This window comes from Pleuronectes platessa, chromosome 8, assembly GCF_947347685.1.
Source record: "Pleuronectes platessa chromosome 8, fPlePla1.1, whole genome shotgun sequence".
Lineage (NCBI taxonomy): Eukaryota > Metazoa > Chordata > Actinopteri > Pleuronectiformes > Pleuronectidae > Pleuronectes > Pleuronectes platessa.
The window spans coordinates 3456874-3469264 of NC_070633.1; the positions used below are offsets into that span (position 1 = coordinate 3456874).

The 12391-nt window shown below is 43.0% G+C and overlaps 22 non-coding genes across 22 annotated transcripts; all 22 read right to left on the reverse strand.

Annotated features, from left to right (window-relative positions):
• Positions 1–129: 129 nt before the first annotated feature.
• On the reverse strand, positions 130–217 carry trnay-gua (transfer RNA tyrosine (anticodon GUA)). Its single transcript is given in 2 exon segments — positions 130–165; positions 181–217. It is a non-coding gene; the product is annotated as a tRNA-Tyr (tRNA).
• Positions 218–575: 358 nt separating this feature from the next.
• trnay-gua (transfer RNA tyrosine (anticodon GUA)) lies at positions 576–663 on the reverse strand. Its single transcript is given in 2 exon segments — positions 576–611; positions 627–663. It is a non-coding gene; the product is annotated as a tRNA-Tyr (tRNA).
• Positions 664–862: 199 nt separating this feature from the next.
• Positions 863–950, reverse strand: trnay-gua (transfer RNA tyrosine (anticodon GUA)). Its single transcript is given in 2 exon segments — positions 863–898; positions 914–950. It is a non-coding gene; the product is annotated as a tRNA-Tyr (tRNA).
• Positions 951–1186: 236 nt separating this feature from the next.
• trnay-gua (transfer RNA tyrosine (anticodon GUA)) lies at positions 1187–1274 on the reverse strand. The gene is given in 2 exon segments: positions 1187–1222; positions 1238–1274. It is a non-coding gene; the product is annotated as a tRNA-Tyr (tRNA).
• A 236-nt stretch (positions 1275–1510) lies between these two features.
• On the reverse strand, positions 1511–1598 carry trnay-gua (transfer RNA tyrosine (anticodon GUA)). Its single transcript is given in 2 exon segments — positions 1511–1546; positions 1562–1598. It is a non-coding gene; the product is annotated as a tRNA-Tyr (tRNA).
• A 367-nt stretch (positions 1599–1965) lies between these two features.
• On the reverse strand, positions 1966–2053 carry trnay-gua (transfer RNA tyrosine (anticodon GUA)). Its single transcript is given in 2 exon segments — positions 1966–2001; positions 2017–2053. It is a non-coding gene; the product is annotated as a tRNA-Tyr (tRNA).
• Positions 2054–2408: 355 nt separating this feature from the next.
• On the reverse strand, positions 2409–2496 carry trnay-gua (transfer RNA tyrosine (anticodon GUA)). Its single transcript is given in 2 exon segments — positions 2409–2444; positions 2460–2496. It is a non-coding gene; the product is annotated as a tRNA-Tyr (tRNA).
• A 978-nt stretch (positions 2497–3474) lies between these two features.
• On the reverse strand, positions 3475–3562 carry trnay-gua (transfer RNA tyrosine (anticodon GUA)). Its single transcript is given in 2 exon segments — positions 3475–3510; positions 3526–3562. It is a non-coding gene; the product is annotated as a tRNA-Tyr (tRNA).
• Positions 3563–3760: 198 nt separating this feature from the next.
• Positions 3761–3848, reverse strand: trnay-gua (transfer RNA tyrosine (anticodon GUA)). Its single transcript is given in 2 exon segments — positions 3761–3796; positions 3812–3848. It is a non-coding gene; the product is annotated as a tRNA-Tyr (tRNA).
• Positions 3849–5175: 1327 nt separating this feature from the next.
• On the reverse strand, positions 5176–5263 carry trnay-gua (transfer RNA tyrosine (anticodon GUA)). The gene is given in 2 exon segments: positions 5176–5211; positions 5227–5263. It is a non-coding gene; the product is annotated as a tRNA-Tyr (tRNA).
• A 198-nt stretch (positions 5264–5461) lies between these two features.
• On the reverse strand, positions 5462–5549 carry trnay-gua (transfer RNA tyrosine (anticodon GUA)). Its single transcript is given in 2 exon segments — positions 5462–5497; positions 5513–5549. It is a non-coding gene; the product is annotated as a tRNA-Tyr (tRNA).
• Positions 5550–6350: 801 nt separating this feature from the next.
• trnay-gua (transfer RNA tyrosine (anticodon GUA)) lies at positions 6351–6438 on the reverse strand. Its single transcript is given in 2 exon segments — positions 6351–6386; positions 6402–6438. It is a non-coding gene; the product is annotated as a tRNA-Tyr (tRNA).
• A 402-nt stretch (positions 6439–6840) lies between these two features.
• trnay-gua (transfer RNA tyrosine (anticodon GUA)) lies at positions 6841–6928 on the reverse strand. The gene is given in 2 exon segments: positions 6841–6876; positions 6892–6928. It is a non-coding gene; the product is annotated as a tRNA-Tyr (tRNA).
• A 199-nt stretch (positions 6929–7127) lies between these two features.
• Positions 7128–7215, reverse strand: trnay-gua (transfer RNA tyrosine (anticodon GUA)). The gene is given in 2 exon segments: positions 7128–7163; positions 7179–7215. It is a non-coding gene; the product is annotated as a tRNA-Tyr (tRNA).
• Positions 7216–7414: 199 nt separating this feature from the next.
• Positions 7415–7502, reverse strand: trnay-gua (transfer RNA tyrosine (anticodon GUA)). Its single transcript is given in 2 exon segments — positions 7415–7450; positions 7466–7502. It is a non-coding gene; the product is annotated as a tRNA-Tyr (tRNA).
• Positions 7503–8303: 801 nt separating this feature from the next.
• Positions 8304–8391, reverse strand: trnay-gua (transfer RNA tyrosine (anticodon GUA)). The gene is given in 2 exon segments: positions 8304–8339; positions 8355–8391. It is a non-coding gene; the product is annotated as a tRNA-Tyr (tRNA).
• Positions 8392–8789: 398 nt separating this feature from the next.
• trnay-gua (transfer RNA tyrosine (anticodon GUA)) lies at positions 8790–8877 on the reverse strand. The gene is given in 2 exon segments: positions 8790–8825; positions 8841–8877. It is a non-coding gene; the product is annotated as a tRNA-Tyr (tRNA).
• An 815-nt stretch (positions 8878–9692) lies between these two features.
• On the reverse strand, positions 9693–9780 carry trnay-gua (transfer RNA tyrosine (anticodon GUA)). Its single transcript is given in 2 exon segments — positions 9693–9728; positions 9744–9780. It is a non-coding gene; the product is annotated as a tRNA-Tyr (tRNA).
• Positions 9781–10136: 356 nt separating this feature from the next.
• trnay-gua (transfer RNA tyrosine (anticodon GUA)) lies at positions 10137–10224 on the reverse strand. Its single transcript is given in 2 exon segments — positions 10137–10172; positions 10188–10224. It is a non-coding gene; the product is annotated as a tRNA-Tyr (tRNA).
• Positions 10225–10626: 402 nt separating this feature from the next.
• trnay-gua (transfer RNA tyrosine (anticodon GUA)) lies at positions 10627–10714 on the reverse strand. The gene is given in 2 exon segments: positions 10627–10662; positions 10678–10714. It is a non-coding gene; the product is annotated as a tRNA-Tyr (tRNA).
• An 815-nt stretch (positions 10715–11529) lies between these two features.
• On the reverse strand, positions 11530–11617 carry trnay-gua (transfer RNA tyrosine (anticodon GUA)). Its single transcript is given in 2 exon segments — positions 11530–11565; positions 11581–11617. It is a non-coding gene; the product is annotated as a tRNA-Tyr (tRNA).
• Positions 11618–11973: 356 nt separating this feature from the next.
• Positions 11974–12061, reverse strand: trnay-gua (transfer RNA tyrosine (anticodon GUA)). The gene is given in 2 exon segments: positions 11974–12009; positions 12025–12061. It is a non-coding gene; the product is annotated as a tRNA-Tyr (tRNA).
• Between the last annotated feature and the right edge of the window lie 330 nt (positions 12062–12391).

Here is a 12391-nt window from a genome sequence, read left to right on the forward strand (position 1 = left end):
TTTCTTAGCAGCAGAATGGCAAACATTCAGGACATTGACTGCCCGCCTACTTTTTTGTTGTTGAGGTCTCCTGATAAGAGGTGTGAACTGTTGATGATCGGTTGCAAATTTCCACCTGTAAAAGACTCCTCCTTTGAGCCGGAGTTGAACCAGCGACCTAAGGATATCAACATATGTAGCCTACAGTCCTCCGCTCTACCAACTGAGCTATCGAAGGGTCCTGTAATGATTAACAGTGTAGAATTTTTGGGGAAAATGTCCATATCCTGTTCAGAAAATGTTGAGCTTTCTTAGCAGCAGTATGCCACACATTCAGGACATTGACTGCCCCGCATACTTTTTTGTTGTTGAGGTGTCCCTACAAGTGGTGTGTACTGTTGATGATCGGTTGCAAATTTCCACCTGTAAAAGACTCCTCCTTATCCTGTTCAGAAAATGTTGAGCTTTCTTAGCAGCAGTATGCCAAACATTCAGGACATTGACTGCCCCGCATACTTTTTTTGTTGTTGAGGTGTCCCTACAAGTGGTGTGTACTGTTGATGATCGGTTGCAAATTTCCACCTATAACAGACTCCTCTTTCGAGCCGGAGTTGAAACAGCGACCTAAGGATGTCAACATATGTAGCCTACAGTCCTCCACTCTACCAACTGAGCTATCGAAGGGTCCTTTCATAAGTAACGGTGTAGAAGTTTTTGGGAAAATGTCCATATCCTGTTCAGAAAATGTTGAGCTTTCTTAGCAGCAGAATGGCAAACATTCAGGACATTGACTGCCCCGCCTACTTTTTGGTCGTTGAGGTGTCCCTACAAGTGGTGTGTACTGTTGATGATCGGTTGCAAATTTCCACCTGTAAAAGACTCCTCTTTCGAGCCGGAGTTGAAACAGCGACCTAAGGATATCAACATATGTAGCCTACAGTCCTCCGCTCTACCAACTGAGCTATCGAAGGGTCCTGTCATGATTAACAGTGTAGAATTCAGTGTAGGGTCCTTTCATAAGTAACGGTGTAGAAGTTTTTGGGAAAATGTCCATATCCTGTTCAGAAAATGTTGAGCTTTCTTAGCAGCAGAATGGCAAACATTCAGGACATTGACTGCCCCGCCTACTTTTTGGTCGTTGAGATCTCCTCACAAGTGGTGTGTACTGTTGATGATCGGTTGCAAATTTCCACCTGTAAAAGACTCCTCTTTCGAGCCGGAGTTGAAACAGCGACCTAAGGATATCAACATATGTAGCCTACAGTCCTCCGCTCTACCAACTGAGCTATCGAAGGGTCCTGTCATGATTAACAGTGTAGAATTCAGTGTAGGGTCCTTTCATAAGTAACGGTGTAGAAGTTTTTGGGAAAATGTCCATATCCTGTTCAGAAAATGTTGAGCTTTCTTAGCAGCAGAATGGCAAACATTCAGGACATTGACTGCCCCGCCTACTTTTTGGTCGTTGAGGTGTCCCTACAAGTGGTGTGTACTGTTGATGATCGGTTGCAAATTTCCACCTGTAAAAGACTCCTCTTTCGAGCCGGAGTTGAAACAGCGACCTAAGGATATCAACATATGTAACCTACAGTCCTCCGCCCTACCAACTGAGCTATCGAAGGGTCCTCTCATGATTAACAGTGTAGAATTTTTTGGGAAAATGTCCATATCCTGTTCAGAAAATGTTGAGCTTTCTTAGCAGCAGTATGCCAAACATTCAGGACATTGACTGCCCCGCATACTTTTTTGTTGTTGAGGTGTCCCTACAAGTGGTGTGTACTGTTGATGATCGGTTGCAAATTTCCACCTGTAAAAGACTCCTCCTTATCCTGTTCAGAAAATGTTGAGCTTTCTTAGCAGCAGTATGCCAAACATTCAGGACATTGACTGCCCCGCATACTTTTTTGTTGTTGAGATCTCCTGACAAGTGGTGTGTACAGGTGGAAATTTGCAACCGATCAGATGAAAATTTCCACCTTTAAAGACTCCTCCTTCGAGCCGGAGTTGAACCAGCGACCTAAGGATATCAACATATGTAGCCTACAGTCCTCCGCTCTACCAACTGAGCTATCGAAGGGTCTTTTCATGATTAACAGTGTAGAATTTTTTGGGAAAATGTCCATATCCTGTTCAGAAAATGTCAAGCTTTCTTAGCAGCAGAATGGCAAACATTCAGGACATTGACTGCCCGCCTACTTTTTTGTTGTTGAGGTCTCCTGATAAGAGGTGTGAACTGTTGATGATCGGTTGCAAATTTCCACCTGTAAAAGACTCCTCCTTATCCTGTTCAGAAAATGTCAAGCTTTCTTAGCAGCAGAATGGCAAACATTCAGGACATTGACTGCCCGCCTACTTTTTTGTTGTTGAGGTCTCCTGATAAGAGGTGTGAACTGTTGGTGATCGGTTGCAAATTTCCACCTGTAAAGGACTCCTCTTTCGAGCCGGAGTTGAAACAGCGACCTAAGGATATCAACATATGTAGCCTACAGTCCTCCGCTCTACCAACTGAGCTATCGAAGGGTCCCGTCATGATTAACAGTGTAGAATTCAGTGTAGGGTCCTTTCATAAGTAACGGTGTAGAAGTTTTTGGGAAAATGTCCATATCCTGTTCAGAAAATGTTGAGCTTTCTTAGCAGCAGAATGGCAAACATTCAGGACATTGACTGCCCCGCCTACTTTTTGGTCGTTGAGATCTCCTCACAAGTGGTGTGTACTGTTGATGATCGGTTGCAAATTTCCACCTGTAAAAGACTCCTCTTTCGAGCCGGAGTTGAAACAACTACCTAAGGATATCAACATATGTAGCCTACAGTCCTCCGCTCTACCAACTGAGCTATCGAAGGGTCCTTTCATAAGTAACGGTGTAGAAGTTTTTGGGAAAATGTCCATATCCTGTTCAGAAAATGTTGAGCTTTCTTAGCAGCAGTATGCCAAACATTCAGGACATTGACTGCCCCGCATACTTTTTTGTTGTTGAGGTGTCCCTACAAGTGGTGTGTACTGTTGATGATCGGTTGCAAATTTCCACCTGTAAAAGACTCCTCCTTATCCTGTTCAGAAAATGTTGAGCTTTCTTAGCAGCAGTATGCCAAACATTCAAGACATTGACTGCCCCGCATACTTTTTTGTTGTTGAGGTGTCCCTACAAGTGGTGTGTACTGATGATGATCGGTTGCAAATTTCCACCTGTAAAAGACTCCTCTTTCGAGCAGGAGTTGAAACAGCGACCTAAGGATATCAACATATGTAGCCTACAGTCCTCCACTCTACCAACTGAGCTATCGAAGGGTCCTTTCATAAGTAACGGTGTAGAAGTTTTTGGGAAATTGTCCATATCCTGTTCAGAAAATGTTGAGCTTTCTTAGCAGCAGTATGCCAAACATTCAGGACATTGACTGCCCCGCATACTTTTTTGTTGTTGAGATCTCCTGACAAGTGGTGTGTACAGGTGGAAATTTGCAACCGATCAGATGAAAATTTCCACCTTTAAAGACTCCTCCTTCGAGCCGGAGTTGAACCAGCGACCTAAGGATATCAACATATGTAGCCTACAGTCCTCCGCTCTACCAACTGAGCTATCGAAGGGTCTTTTCATGATTAACAGTGTAGAATTTTTTTGGAAAATGTCCATATCCTGATCAGAAAATGTCAAGCTTTCTTAGCAGCAGAATGGCAAACATTCAGGACATTGACTGCCCGCCTACTTTTTTGTTGTTGAGGTCTCCTGATAAGAGGTGTGAACTGTTGATGATCGGTTGCAAATTTCCACCTGTAAAAGACTCCTCCTTTGAGCCGGAGTTGAACCAGCGACCTAAGGATATCAACATATGTAGCCTACAGTCCTCCGCTCTACCAACTGAGCTATCGAAGGGTCCTTTCATGATTAACAGTGTAGAATTTTTTGGGAAAATGTCCATATCCTGTTCAGAAAATGTTGAGCTTTCTTAGCAGCAGTATGCCAAACATTCAGGACATTGACTGCCCCGCATACTTTTTTGTTGTTGAGGTGTCCCTACAAGTGGTGTGTACTGTTGATGATCGGTTGCAAATTTCCACCTGTAAAAGACTCCTCCTTATCCTGTTCAGAAAATGTTTTTTTTTTTGTGATCAACTTTTTATTTTACTGAGAAATGTAGCAAGGTACAGATCAATGTTACAGTAATCAATAACAACATATATATTCACATGTACTCATACCTGTCAATGTATATAGACACACAAAGGTAAACAATAAAGGAAAAATAATAACTAGGAATAAGTCAAATAGTAAAATAGAAAAAATATATATATATGAAAATATTAAATAAACAAACACAAATATACAATAGGTCATTAATACAAAAACAATAACATATGTATGTAATAAAACACAGGGAAATAAAATAAAATAAAATAACATAAATGAATAAAATAAAATAAAACTATCCCAAACATAAACCACCCACATCCCGGATCCAGCTTCCTAAAGAAACCTTAATCACATATTACAGTTGAAGCGCACGGAGGACAGTTAGGAGCGATTCCCAGGCCTTTATAGCGGATTCTTTGGCTCCATGTACTCGAGCTGTTGACAGTTCTAAATAGACAATGTCCAAGTATGTTAAAATCCATGCTCGGAAAGAAAGTGAGTGTGGAGGTTTCCAGCGTGTAGCAACAAGTTTTTTTGCAGCAGTGAATCCCGCCAACAACGCTTTCCTCTTGTCCAGGGTCAACCCCAGTCCTTTGTTCAGAAAATGTTGAGCTTTCTTAGCAGCAGTATGCCAAACATTCAGGACATTGACTGCCCCGCATACTTTTTTGTTGTTGAGGTGTCCCTACAAGTGGTGTGTACTGTTGATGATCGGTTGCAAATTTCCACCTGTAAAAGACTCCTCCTTATCCTGTTCAGAAAATGTTGAGCTTTCTTAGCAGCAGTATGCCAAACATTCAGGACATTGACTGCCCCGCATACTTTTTTGTTGTTGAGGTGTCCCTACAAGTGGTGTGTACTGTTGATGATCGGTTGCAAATTTCCACCTGTAAAAGACTCCTCCTTATCCTGTTCAGAAAATGTTGAGCTTTCTTAGCAGCAGTATGCCAAACATTCAGGACATTGACTGCCCCGCATACTTTTTTGTTGTTGAGATCTCCTGACAAGTGGTGTGTACAGGTGGAAATTTGCAACCGATCAGATGAAAATTTCCACCTTTAAATACTCCTCCTTCGAGCCGGAGTTGAACCAGCGACCTAAGGATATCAACATATGTAGCCTACAGTCCTCCGCTCTACCAACTGAGCTATCGAAGGGTCTTTTCATGATTAACAGTGTAGAATTTTTTTGGAAAATGTCCATATCCTGTTCAGAAAATGTCAAGCTTTCTTAGCAGCAGAATGGCAAACATTCAGGACATTGACTGCCCGCCTACTTTTTTGTTGTTGAGGTCTCCTGATAAGAGGTGTGAACTGTTGATGATCGGTTGCAAATTTCCACCTGTAAAAGACTCCTCCTTCGAGCCGGAGTTGAACCAGCGACCTAAGGATATCAACATATGAAGCCTACAGTCCTCCGCTCTACCAACTGAGCTATCGAAGGGTCCTGTCATGATTAACAGTGTAGAATTTTTTAGGAAAATGTCCATATCCTGTTCAGAAGATGTTGAGCTTTCTTAGCAGCAGTATGCCAAACATTAAGGACATTGACTGCCCCGCATACTTTTTTGTTGTTGAGGTGTCCCTACAAGTGGTGTGTACTGTTGATGATCGGTTGCAAATTTCCACCTGTAAAAGACTCCTCCTTATCCTGTTCAGAAAATGTTGAGCTTTCTTAGCAGCAGTATGCCAAACATTCAGGACATTGACTGCCCCGCATACTTTTTTGTTGTTTAGGTGTCCCTACAAGTGGTGTGTACTGTTGATGATCGGTTGCAAATTTCCACCTGTAAAAGACTCCTCTTTCGAGCCGGAGTTGAAACAGCTACCTAAGGATATCAACATATGTAGCCTACAGTCCTCCCCTCTACCAACTGAGCTATCGAAGGGTCCTTTCATAAGTAACGGTGTAGAAGTTTTTGGGAAAATGTCCATATCCTGTTCAGAAAATGTTGAGCTTTCTTAGCAGCAGTATGCCAAACATTCAGGACATTGACTGCCCCGCATACTTTTTTGTTGTTGAGGTGTCCCTACAAGGGGTGTGTATGGTTGATGATCGGTTGCAAATTTCCACCTGGAAAAGACTCCTCCTTATCCTGTTCAGAAAATGTCAAGCTTTCTTAGCAGCAGAATGGCAAACATTCAGGACATTGACTGCCCGCCTACTTTTTTGTTGTTGAGGTCTCCTGATAAGTGGTGTGAACTGTTGATGATCGGTTGCAAATTTCCACCTGTAAAAGACTCCTCCTTCGAGCCGGAGTTGAACCAGCGACCTAAGGATATCAACATATGAAGCCTACAGTCCGCCGCTCTACCAACTGAGCTATCGAAGGGTCCTGTCATGATTAACAGTGTAGAATTTTTTGGGAAAATGTCCATATCCTGTTCAGAAAATGTTGAGCTTTCTTAGCAGCAGTATGCCAAACATTCAGGACATTGACTGCCCCGCATACTTTTTTGTTGTTGAGGTGTCCCTACAAGTGGTGTGTACTGTTGATGATCGGTTGCAAATTTCCACCTGTAAAAGACTCCTCCTTATCCTGTTCAGAAAATGTTGAGCTTTCTTAGCAGCAGAATGGCAAACATTCAGGACATTGACTGCCCCGCCTACTTTTTGGTCGTTGAGATCTCCTGACAAGTGGTGTGTACAGGTGGAAATTTGCAAACGATCAGCAACAGTACACACCTACAAGTGGTGTGTACTGTTGATGAAAATTTCCACCTTTAAAGATGCCTCCTTCGAGCCGGAGTTCAACCAGCGACCTAAGGATATCAACATATATAACCTACAGTCCTCCGCTCTACCAACTGAGCTATCGAAGGGTCCTTTCATAATTAACAGTGTAGAATTGTTCTTAAAAATGTCCATATCCTGTTCAGAAAATGTTGATCTTTCTTATCAGCAGTATGCCAAACATTCAGGACATTGACTGCCCCGCCTACTTTTTGGTCGTTGAGATCTCCTCACAAGTGGTGTGTACTGTTGATGATCGGTTGCAAATTTCCACCTGTAAAAGACTCCTCCTTCGAGCCGGAGTTGAACCAGCGACCTAAGGATATCAACATATGTAACCTACAGTCCTCCGCTCTACCAACTGAGCTATCGAAGGGTGCTTTCATAAGTAACGGTTTAGAAGTTTTTGGGAAAATGTCCATATCCTGTTCAGAAAATGTTGAGCTTCCTTAGCAGCAGAATGGCAAACATTCAGGACATTGACTGCCACGCCTACTTTTTGGTCGTTGAGATCTCCTCACAAGTGGTGTGTACTGTTGATGATCGGTTGCAAATTTCCACCTGTAAAAGACTCCTCCTTCGAGCCGGAGTTGAACCAGCGACCTAAGGATATCAACATATGTAACCTACAGTCCTCCGCTCTACCAACTGAGCTATCGAAGGGTCCTTTCATGATTAACAGTGTAGAATTTTTTGGGAAAATGTCCATATCCTGTTCAGAAGATGTTGAGCTTTCTTAGCAGCAGTATGCCAAACATTCAGGACATTGACTGCCCCGCATACTTTTTTGTTGTTGAGGTGTCCCTACAAGTGGTGTGTACTGTTGATGATCGGTTGCAAATTTCCACCTGTAAAAGACTCCTCCTTATCCTGTTCAGAAAATGTTGAGCTTTCTTAGCAGCAGTATGCCAAACATTCAGGACATTGACTGCCCCGCATACTTTTTTGTTGTTGAGGTGTCCCTACAAGTGGTGTGTACTGTTGATGATCGGTTGCAAATTTCCACCTGTAAAAGACTCCTCTTTCGAGCCGGAGTTGAAACAGCTACCTAAGGATATCAACATATGTAGCCTACAGTCCTCCGCTCTACCAACTGAGCTATCGAAGGGTCCTTTCATAAGTAACGGTGTAGAAGTTTTTGGGAAAATGTCCATATCCTGTTCAGAAAATGTTGAGCTTTCTTAGCAGCAGTATGCCAAACATTCAGGACATTGACTGCCCCGCATACTTTTTTGTTGTTGAGGTGTCCCTACAAGGGGTGTGTATGGTTGATGATCGGTTGCAAATTTCCACCTGGAAAAGACTCCTCCTTATCCTGTTCAGAAAATGTCAAGCTTTCTTAGCAGCAGAATGGCAAACATTCAGGACATTGACTGCCCGCCTACTTTTTTGTTGTTGAGGTCTCCTGATAAGTGGTGTGAACTGTTGATGATCGGTTGCAAATTTCCACCTGTAAAAGACTCCTCCTTCGAGCCGGAGTTGAACCAGCGACCTAAGGATATCAACATATGAAGCCTACAGTCCGCCGCTCTACCAACTGAGCTATCGAAGGGTCCTGTCATGATTAACAGTGTAGAATTTTTTGGGAAAATGTCCATATCCTGTTCAGAAAATGTTGAGCTTTCTTAGCAGCAGTATGCCAAACATTCAGGACATTGACTGCCCCGCATACTTTTTTGTTGTTGAGGTGTCCCTACAAGTGGTGTGTACTGTTGATGATCGGTTGCAAATTTCCACCTGTAAAAGACTCCTCCTTATCCTGTTCAGAAAATGTTGAGCTTTCTTAGCAGCAGAATGGCAAACATTCAGGACATTGACTGCCCCGCCTACTTTTTGGTCGTTGAGATCTCCTGACAAGTGGTGTGTACAGGTGGAAATTTGCAAACGATCAGCAACAGTACACACCTACAAGTGGTGAAAATGATGAAAATTTCCACCTTTAAAGATGCCTCCTTCGAGCCGGAGTTCAACCAGCGACCTAAGGATATCAACATATATAACCTACAGTCCTCCGCTCTACCAACTGAGCTATCGAAGGGTCCTTTCATAATTAACAGTGTAGAATTGTTCTTAAAAATGTCCATATCCTGTTCAGAAAATGTTGATCTTTCTTATCAGCAGTATGCCAAACATTCAGGACATTGACTGCCCCGCCTACTTTGTGGTCGTTGAGATCTCCTCACAAGTGGTGTGTACTGTTGATGATCGGTTGCAAATTTCCACCTGTAAAAGACTCCTCCTTATCCTGTTCAGAAAATGTCAAGCTTTCTTAGCAGCAGAATGGCAAACATTCAGGATATTGACTGCCCGCCTACGACTGCCCGCATACTTTTTTGTTGTTGAGGTGTCCCTACAAGTGGTGTGTACTGTTGATGATCGGTTGCAAATTTCCACCTGTAAAAGACTCCTCCTTATCCAGTTCAGAAAATGTTGAGCTTTCTTAGCAGCAGTATGCCAAACATTCAGGACATTGACTGCCCCGCATACTTTTTTGTTGTTGAGGTGTCCCTACAAGTGGTGTGTACTGTTGATGATCGGTTGCAAATTTCCACCTGTAAAAGACTCCTCTTTCGAGCCGGAGTTGAAACAGCGACCTAAGGATATCAACATATGTAGCCTACAGTCCTCCACTCTACCAACTCAGCTATCGAAGGGTCCTTTCATAAGTAACGGTGTAGAAGTTTTTGGGAAAATGTCCATATCCTGTTCAGAAAATGTTGAGCTTTCTTAGCAGCAGAATGGCAAACATTCAGGACATTGACTGCCCCGCATACTTTTTTGTTGTTGAGGTGTCCCTACAAGTGGTGTGTACTGTTGATGATCGGTTGCAAATTTCCACCTGTAAAAGACTCCTCTTTCGAGCCGGAGTTGAAACAGCGACCTAAGGATATCAACATATGTAGCCTACAGTCCTCCGCTCTACCAACTGAGCTATCGAAGGGTCCTTTCATAAGTAACGGTGTAGAAGTTTTTGGGAAAATGTCCATATCCTGTTCAGAAAATGTTGAGCTTTCTTAGCAGCAGTATGCCAAACATTCAGGACATTGACTGCCCCGCATACTTTTTTGTTGTTGAGGTGTCCCTACAAGGGGTGTGTATGGTTGATGATCGGTTGCAAATTTCCATCTGGAAAAGACTCCTCCTTATCCTGTTCAGAAAATGTCAAGCTTTCTTAGCAGCAGAATGGCAAACATTCAGGACATTGACTGCCCGCCTACTTTTTTGTTGTTGAGGTCTCCTGATAAGTGGTGTGAACTGTTGATGATCGGTTGCAAATTTCCACCTGTAAAAGACTCCTCCTTCGAGCCGGAGTTGAACCAGCGACCTAAGGATATCAACATATGAAGCCTACAGTCCGCCGCTCTACCAACTGAGCTATCGAAGGGTCCTGTCATGATTAACAGTGTAGAATTTTTTGGGAAAATGTCCATATCCTGTTCAGAAAATGTTGAGCTTTCTTAGCAGCAGTATGCCAAACATTCAGGACATTGACTGCCCCGCATACTTTTTTGTTGTTGAGGTGTCCCTACAAGTGGTGTGTACTGTTGATGATCGGTTGCAAATTTCCACCTGTAAAAGACTCCTCCTTATCCTGTTCAGAAAATGTTGAGCTTTCTTAGCAGCAGAATGGCAAACATTCAGGACATTGACTGCCCCGCCTACTTTTTGGTCGTTGAGATCTCCTGACAAGTGGTGTGTACAGGTGGAAATTTGCAAACGATCAGCAACAGTACACACCTACAAGTGGTGTGTACTGTTGATGAAAATTTCCACCTTTAAAGATGCCTCCTTCGAGCCGGAGTTCAACCAGCGACCTAAGGATATCAACATATATAACCTACAGTCCTCCGCTCTACCAACTGAGCTATCGAAGGGTCCTTTCATAATTAACAGTGTAGAATTGTTCTTAAAAATGTCCATATCCTGTTCAGAAAATGTTGATCTTTCTTATCAGCAGTATGCCAAACATTCAGGACATTGACTGCCCCGCCTACTTTGTGGTCGTTGAGATCTCCTCACAAGTGGTGTGTACTGTTGATGATCGGTTGCAAATTTCCACCTGTAAAAGACTCCTCCTTATCCTGTTCAGAAAATGTCAAGCTTTCTTAGCAGCAGAATGGCAAACATTCAGGATATTGACTGCCCGCCTACGACTGCCCGCATACTTTTTTGTTGTTGAGGTGTCCCTACAAGTGGTGTGTACTGTTGATGATCGGTTGCAAATTTCCACCTGTAAAAGACTCCTCCTTATCCAGTTCAGAAAATGTTGAGCTTTCTTAGCAGCAGTATGCCAAACATTCAGGACATTGACTGCCCCGCATACTTTTTTGTTGTTGAGGTGTCCCTACAAGTGGTGTGTACTGTTGATGATCGGTTGCAAATTTCCACCTGTAAAAGACTCCTCTTTCGAGCCGGAGTTGAAACAGCGACCTAAGGATATCAACATATGTAGCCTACAGTCCTCCACTCTACCAACTCAGCTATCGAAGGGTCCTTTCATAAGTAACGGTGTAGAAGTTTTTGGGAAAATGTCCATATCCTGTTCAGAAAATGTTGAGCTTTCTTAGCAGCAGAATGGCAAACATTCAGGACATTGACTGCCCCGCATACTTTTTTGTTGTTGAGGTGTCCCTACAAGTGGTGTGTACTGTTGATGATCGGTTGCAAATTTCCACCTGTAAAAGACTCCTCTTTCGAGCCGGAGTTGAAACAGCGACCTAAGGATATCAACATATGTAGCCTACAGTCCTCCGCTCTACCAACTGAGCTATCGAAGGGTCCTTTCATAAGTAACGGTGTAGAAGTTTTTGGGAAAATGTCCATATCCTGTTCAGAAAATGTTGAGCTTTCTTAGCAGCAGTATGCCAAACATTCAGGACATTGACTGCCCCGCATACTTTTTTGTTGTTGAGGTGTCCCTACAAGGGGTGTGTATGGTTGATGATCGGTTGCAAATTTCCATCTGGAAAAGACTCCTCCTTATCCTGTTCAGAAAATGTCAAGCTTTCTTAGCAGCAGAATGGCAAACATTCAGGACATTGACTGCCCGCCTACTTTTTTGTTGTTGAGGTCTCCTGATAAGTGGTGTGAACTGTTGATGATCGGTTGCAAATTTCCACCTGTAAAAGACTCCTCCTTCGAGCCGGAGTTGAACCAGCGACCTAAGGATATCAACATATGAAGCCTACAGTCCGCCGCTCTACCAACTGAGCTATCGAAGGGTCCTGTCATGATTAACAGTGTAGAATTTTTTGGGAAAATGTCCATATCCTGTTCAGAAAATGTTGAGCTTTCTTAGCAGCAGTATGCCAAACATTCAGGACATTGACTGCCCCGCATACTTTTTTGTTGTTGAGGTGTCCCTACAAGTGGTGTGTACTGTTGATGATCGGTTGCAAATTTCCACCTGTAAAAGACTCCTCCTTATCCTGTTCAGAAAATGTTGAGCTTTCTTAGCAGCAGAATGGCAAACATTCAGGACATTGACTGCCCCGCCTACTTTTTGGTCGTTGAGATCTCCTGACAAGTGGTGTGTACAGGTGGAAATTTGC